This window comes from Dipodomys spectabilis, unplaced genomic scaffold, assembly GCF_019054845.1.
Source record: "Dipodomys spectabilis isolate Male_0828 unplaced genomic scaffold, ASM1905484v1 ptg000172l, whole genome shotgun sequence".
Classification (NCBI taxonomy): domain Eukaryota; kingdom Metazoa; phylum Chordata; class Mammalia; order Rodentia; family Heteromyidae; genus Dipodomys; species Dipodomys spectabilis.
In genome coordinates, this window is record NW_024870849.1 from 2,664,008 (window position 1) to 2,671,052 (window position 7,045).

At 35.4% G+C, this 7,045-nt stretch overlaps 1 pseudogene; it reads left to right on the forward strand.

Annotated features, from left to right (window-relative positions):
- The first annotated feature begins 1,350 nt into the window (after window positions 1–1,350).
- LOC122119544 lies at window positions 1,351–1,447 on the forward strand (annotated as a pseudogene).
- The last annotated feature ends 5,598 nt before the right edge of the window (window positions 1,448–7,045 follow it).

The window sequence follows — 7,045 nt, forward strand, 5'->3', positions numbered from 1 at the left end:
AGACATCTTATCAGAAAAATTTGGGCATAATCAGTAGGAATGCTTCAGAAATATGGAGAAAAACAGTTTGGGATCAGTGAATTAAAACAATAAACAGAGAAGCATAGTAAAATCCCTTATAGATTAGAGGAAAACAAAATTGTTTTTTACCATGTGAATTCAGAAGACCAAGAACAGTTAGAATGTATCACAAGTTTATACCAAAGACACTGCATTGATACTTTTTATATTCTAATATACATTTTAAACCTAATTATTTTATTCCAATTCTATTTATTGGAATAAATAAATTTTAATTTATTTGTGAAATTATCAACTAATTCTAGTAAGTTTCATTGTGTGAAATATAAAATCAGCACATATAAATATAAAATATATAACTATATATAATATAAGAAAAAAAGACACATGTTTTGCATTGTTCTGTTGTGGGTACAGTATCAAAGGCAACTCTGTTTTAAAGTATTATTACATTATCTCTACCTCAGTGTTTGATAGAGTTGGACCTAAAGCTTTACTATTTGTAGATTTACAGCCTGTAGGCTAGAGAAAACACTATGATTAAAACATTACCAATTTAAGGCCTAATAATGAGAAGAAACATCTGGACTTCTCCTGCAACTATGAAAATATTTGGTGATAGAAATGCAGTAGTGTAACTTCCTGCCTGGTAGGATGGTAGACAGGCCAGGATATTAAGTAATCATGAATATGATCAATTTTTTCACATTCTTGGCTTTAGTTACTTTTGAAATATTAGATATAATAAACAATTATATTTTGATAAAATACCTTCTAGTCGGAACAGTTATGACTGAACTGTTCATCTCTCTATGATCCCTTGTAACTAAGATTAGTGTTGTTCAAGTAAAACAATCTATTGCTGTCAGGGTAAGATATTCTGATTGGTCTGTTCCTACATGGAAGAAGAATAAAGGGTCAGGTAGATATTTGTGCCAATAAGATCTCACTAGGGAAAATGTCAGCTGCAGAAGGTTAGAAGTAGCTCTTAAGCAAGGCTTACTTTGAATCCATTAGCTCCACAAAGGTAATTCAGTTGGATCAATTAGTACATGAAAAAGCCATCACCTTTGGACCTAGCAATAAATTATCGAAAGTATGATCAAATTCCAAATGAAAAAGACTTAAAATTGTCATTGACAAAAAAATTTGCAAATGTGAGCATTAAGATGAACAATATATTTTTTTCCACTATTCACAGAATTTTAGGGAAATAAGATCAGTAGCATTGTCAGGAACAATATAGTTTCCTTATTACAAATAGGGAACCGTGGATATAAGTCTGTATAAAGATTGCATCATTAACTACTTAAATTTAGAAGATACTACATGCTTCAGCAGCACGTATTCCCAAATTACAATACAGAGATTAACATGGCAATTGCACAAGGATGATATGAAAATTTGTGAAGTATTCCGTATTTTTCATTCTTCAGATGCAAGAAATGAAAAACAGTTATTAAAAAGTTGATTACAAAATAACAAGTGTAACAACACACGTAATTCATATAATTAAATTTAGTTTGACATCAGTGTATTAAATCTTCACCTCAGAAAGGCGTTTACATACCATAAACTTTACAAAACTGTTGAAATTAGACAACATTGTCATTTTATCCCAATGAAAAATAATATTAAGACCGAGGAAAAAAAGGAATCTAAAACTTTCTATATGGAATACAATCTGAAAGAACACATTATACAAACATAGAATATTTTAAAATATTCTTTTTCAGACAAGCACCAGAAATATTTTAGTTTCTGTACTATTCATTTAAACGGATAAATTAAAATTATTTCTGATTAAAATTTCAAAAACTCTGCAGAAATCATTATACATGTATACAAAAACTCTTGAATATATTTTGACATCTAATGCAGGCTATTCACTTGGAAGAATTCCACGGAATTCATGAATTTTTACAGTAAGTATTGGTGTTGCCGGACGCTGGTGGCTCAAACTATAAAAAGAATTTTGAGGTATTACCAGTTGTAATAGACTCAGACAGTCCTACCACTATAAAGGCCATGACAAAGGTCTCTAAAAGAGACTATTCAAGTTAATAAAGGACAGAGGATTGCCCAAATACTTTTACTCTGATATCTAAACTTGCCTAATCCCACACTGACTCAAAACAGAAAAGGAGGGTTTGGCACCACAGATACTATAGCCTGGGTTCAGGAAATTACAGATAAATGGCCTTACAAGGCCATTAAAGTCAATGGAAAACAAATGACAGGACTCTTAGACACAGGAGCTGAGAGATCCTGTATTGCTGGAAAAGATTATCCTATGGCCTGGCCAGTGCAAGAGACTTCTTCTTCCTTAATTGGATTAGGGATGGCTTCTAATGAAGCTTAGTCAGCTCAGAAACTCAAATGGGTATGTGAAGGGCAGCAAGGCCACTTCAAACCTTATGTTATCCCCAGCTTGCCCTTTTCTTTATGGGGCAGAGACATCATGCAAGACATGAAAATAAAATAGGACAAATAGACTCCTCATTGAAGGAGCAAAATTTTTCATAGGGGCCACTGAGGAGCAGCTTTATGCTGACAAAATAATATGGAAAAGTGATGATCTTGTATGGATTAATCAGTGGCCCTAACTCAAGAAAATATTCAAGCCATACCGGACTTAGTTCAAGAACAATTGAGAGGCTAATTCAACAAAAACCGCAACACCACCTATATGGGGAAAGATCAAGAAGCTGGTTGAAAAGGCTCGGCACATTTTGTTAATGAGTTAAATAAGGATGTTTCTCTAACAATAACAGAGCAACAAATTATTGAACCAAAATTAAAAAAACAAAATAGAGGCTTTGGAAAAAGTAGTCTTAAAGTTAGGGACTCAAGTCAATAATCTAAAAACCCAGCTGACAACTAGATGTCATCAGTCATTTAAATATATTTGTGTTACCCCATTACCTTAGGGAGAGCTTAGATTGGGAAGTTACCAAAGTGCATTTACAAAAAATCTGGAAGGACAATAGCTTAACTCATGAGATAGGACAGCTACAGGAAGACATCTCAGCCCTTAGTCAAGCTCATTTGGAAACCGTGGGGATAAATTCTTTGGCAGAAGACTTACAGAGAGGATTAAAAAGTCTTAATCCTTTAGATTGATGGCACTACTTGGTTACATTTGGGGTCATAATACTAATTGTTATATGTATTCTTGTTGTCTTTCTAGTCCTCTTCAAACTAGTCTTCTGCTCCATCTTCTCTATATGAGAAGAAATTTCTCTGGCACATGTAAAATATAAGAAAGGGGCAAATGCCATGCCTACTCCGGTGGAGTCTGCTTAGCATGGAACACCTGCATTCAGACCTGAGAATGGGGCTTCACAGAATCCTATCTCTGAGAATGGGACTTCACCAAAGTCTACCTCAGAGAATGGGGATTCAAAGAGGCCTATCTCTGAGAATGGGACTTCACTGAAGTCTACATCAGAGAATGGGGCTTCAAAGAGGCCTACCTCCTGGAAAGGCTGGCAAGCCCCTGGGAAAGATGTGTTTCTGTTCCTGTTTTTCTTTTCTTCGTTGTATAGGAGTGCCTATTAATCTTTTACTGTTCCTGCTGCTTGTTCTACTTACTCATGCTCAATGTTCCCTTATTTAAGGCTCTTTCTTAAAAGTGTTGATGACTCCAACATCCGATGAGTGTCCTGAGAATATGACTAACTCACCAGAGTTAAGTGCTACCATAAAAGCCCCTCTTATGGAAGCTATTAGACAAGTCATAAGTAAATGTAAAAGTATTGGGGGTTTCATGACATTACTTCAGCAGAAGGAATTGTTTGTAAGAGATTTACAGGAAGCTGTAGGCAGGGCTAGAGCAAAAAGAGTGTATGGCTACTGGAGACTTTCCTTTAATCCTAAAGCATATACAATAGACTCATATAGATAGCCTGTAGGTAAGAAAGATGTAGAGGGATATTTAGACCAAAAGCTAAATAAGATTCTTAAAAAGTTGGTAGATGGAAGGTGGCAATGGCTTATCAGAGGAAAATGGTGGGATCCTCTATTATCTAGAGGACCCCAATGACTACCCCAGATCCATAGCCTTTTACAGGTGTGTATGATAAGAATGGCAACCATTGAGAAAAGTACTTAGAAGAAAGAACTTCCTATTACTCTCTTTCATTTACTGAGAGACTTGCTAGATTTAGGTCTCCTTGGTACTTACTATCAAAGAAGGAACAAGAAAGATCTTATGAGACAGTTAAGGCCTCTATGGAGAAGAGTAAACGATTATGTGAAAGGGTTACAGAAAAGACACTATGAGCTTAAATTTGATATATGGCCAGATTTAATTAAGTATACTAAATATCATGATTTTGGCCACAAATTGGGGACCCTCTAAAGAATGGCAAAGAAGCACAATTGCTTAAAAAAGATTTGAAACATATAAAGTACAAAACTAAACAAAAGTAACTATAAAGTACTAGAGTTCATGCCTTTCTGTCCAGTACTTTGCCCATGTGCTCTGGTTAATGGTTAATAGGTGATAAACATCAAACCAATTGTATTTCTTAAAAATAGAGGTAAAGCCGAAAACAAGTGCCTATTGTCATAGCTCGTCATCCAAAAAAAAAGATCAGGCGACCAGCTAGTGAACACCCAAAAACGAAGCCTTGCAGCAAGATTGTGTAACTTTTTGCCCTTTCTCATGAAGACTTTTGCTATAAAAGCATGTTATCCTCTGCAATAAATCGCACTCAGCATTCACTCCTCTTCTGTGTGAGTTGTCTGTTTGCCATCTCCCCACCTGTTCCAGTTCCTCCACTAGGTGTCCTCCGTCGTCCCGACAGAGCCAGTCAGCCGCAGAGGTCCATTGTATCTTTGCTATCTCAATTCTCAGCAGCAAGAGGCCTTTAGTTTGGGCATTGGTATCTGTATCATGATGAAGTAAGAAAGAAGCCACTCTGGTATTATTCTGCATATATACACTGTGCAGGGTTGTCCAGCCATCTACAGTTATTGCATTTGCCACTTGAGCCACCAACTCATGGACAATGTCTAAGTGTCCACTGTAGGCTTCCTGATGAAGAGGGGTATACTCATCATCATCCCTAGTATTCACATGAGTGGCCTTTTTGGAAAGTAGTCTCCGCATTGTAGTAAGCTGAATATTTTCAGCAGCCCAATGAAGAAATTTACTTGGATCCTTCTCCAATTTTTGTCTTGCAATTGATACCATTCCTTATCTTTTCATCTTGTTCCTCATCTTCCTAAGAATTGCCTAACCAGAGACTTTGCGTGCCAGTGGGAATGAAGTTTCCATGTATTTCCCTAATAGTTCACATTGGTTGAACTGGTCAGAAAAATCTAGTGAATTTTCTGCATATCTGATTTATATCGTTTTTCCAATTTTACTATTCGAAATTATTCTAACTGGAGAATAGGGAATTGATGGAGAACAGAGGAAAGATGTTCCTCCGTATTCAAAGGTACAGACTGAAAATTAGGACCAGTGATGTCTTCATGTGCAGCTTATTCTAGGAATGAGAAAATATGAAATAATGCCTTCTATATAAATGATTTGGGAAATGGCAGAGCAAAAAGTGAAATGATGCAACCAAAAATATAAAAGCAAAATAAATTAGGATAATTATGGAGCAATCATATTATCTATGAGAACCATGAAATAGAGAAAGGAAGAGAGATACAGATGTGCAATGACCTAGCTAGCCACAAAATTCATGCCTCTGATCAATTGATAGAGCAAACAAAATTTTATTTTTTAAAAAAGATGGAAATAGAATTTATATATTTACTTGGAATTAGTAAATACATTTTAGTAGCCTACATAAAGAGACATAGCTTTGACTAAATTACAGACAAGAATCTAAACCCTTGGTAATTCTAGTAAATCCTTGGTAATTCTAGTAAAATTTGACTGAAATCAGTTGAATCACACTTTTCCTGTACAATGAAGAAATAGGTCCAAGCTAGTAAAGCAGCTAGAGAAGGCAGGAAGATTGTATCTGTGACAAAACTTTGTGGAAAATGGTATTGAGGACTTCTCACTGGTGATCCACTTGCACTGCAAGCATGATTCTGAAGTATTGCTTGCTGATTCTGAACTATTGCTTTGATCATTATATTCTCCAAGAAGAAAAAATGAGAATTGATAATTTAGGAATACTAATATATTTTGAACTTCTCACTAAGCACCTTCAATCATCAAAATCACATGAAGAAAATAGACAGGCCTACTTTATTAGATGAAAACAAGTGTCTTTTAAAAAACAAAGAATTTATGTAGTCATGCATAGGACTTCTATTTTACCAATGCCTCATACATTTTTTATAATGTTGGGTAACAATAAATAATAGATTTATTAGAAGGCTCTTAAAGCTCATATGTTCAATAGTGAGTTCTCTTACACTGTATCATGGTATTTTTTGTTTATGGTCTTAAGAAATTTAGATAACTAACTTGAATTTCTGACAGGACAGTATCATCACTGTACATCTTGCTTCCATACTCTCAGTTTTACATTACTATCTAAGTATGTGCATTAGATAGTTATAGAGAAAAAAAGTAGAAGTCACACTAGTGGCTCATGTCATTAATACTAGTTAATCAGAAAGATGAAATCTGAGGATTGTGGTTTGAAAGCAGACCAAGAAAAAAAAAGTCCATTAGATTCTGATTTGAACGTAACCAGCAAAAACTAGAAATGGAGCTGTGGTACAAGCAATAAAATGCTAGCCTTGGGAAAACTGAAATAAAAAATAAATTCTGGGAAAAGCTGTGTGTATAGTAGGAAATGACCTACTGTGTTAGGAGCCATTCCAGATGTGTAGAGGCTCTGAGTTTTGTCTACAGTTGTTCTGATAACAATAGTGCCATCTTCTCGGGGGTTGGAATATTCATGTGCTCAAGGACTCCCTGAGGCCTTGTGCTACCCGTTGGTGTGTGTTTGTGTGTGTGTGTGTGTGTGTGTGTGTGTGTGTGTGTGTGTTTCCCTCATTTTCCCCTGTCCACTTTGTGAGTGCCTGTCTGCCTATTCCTAAT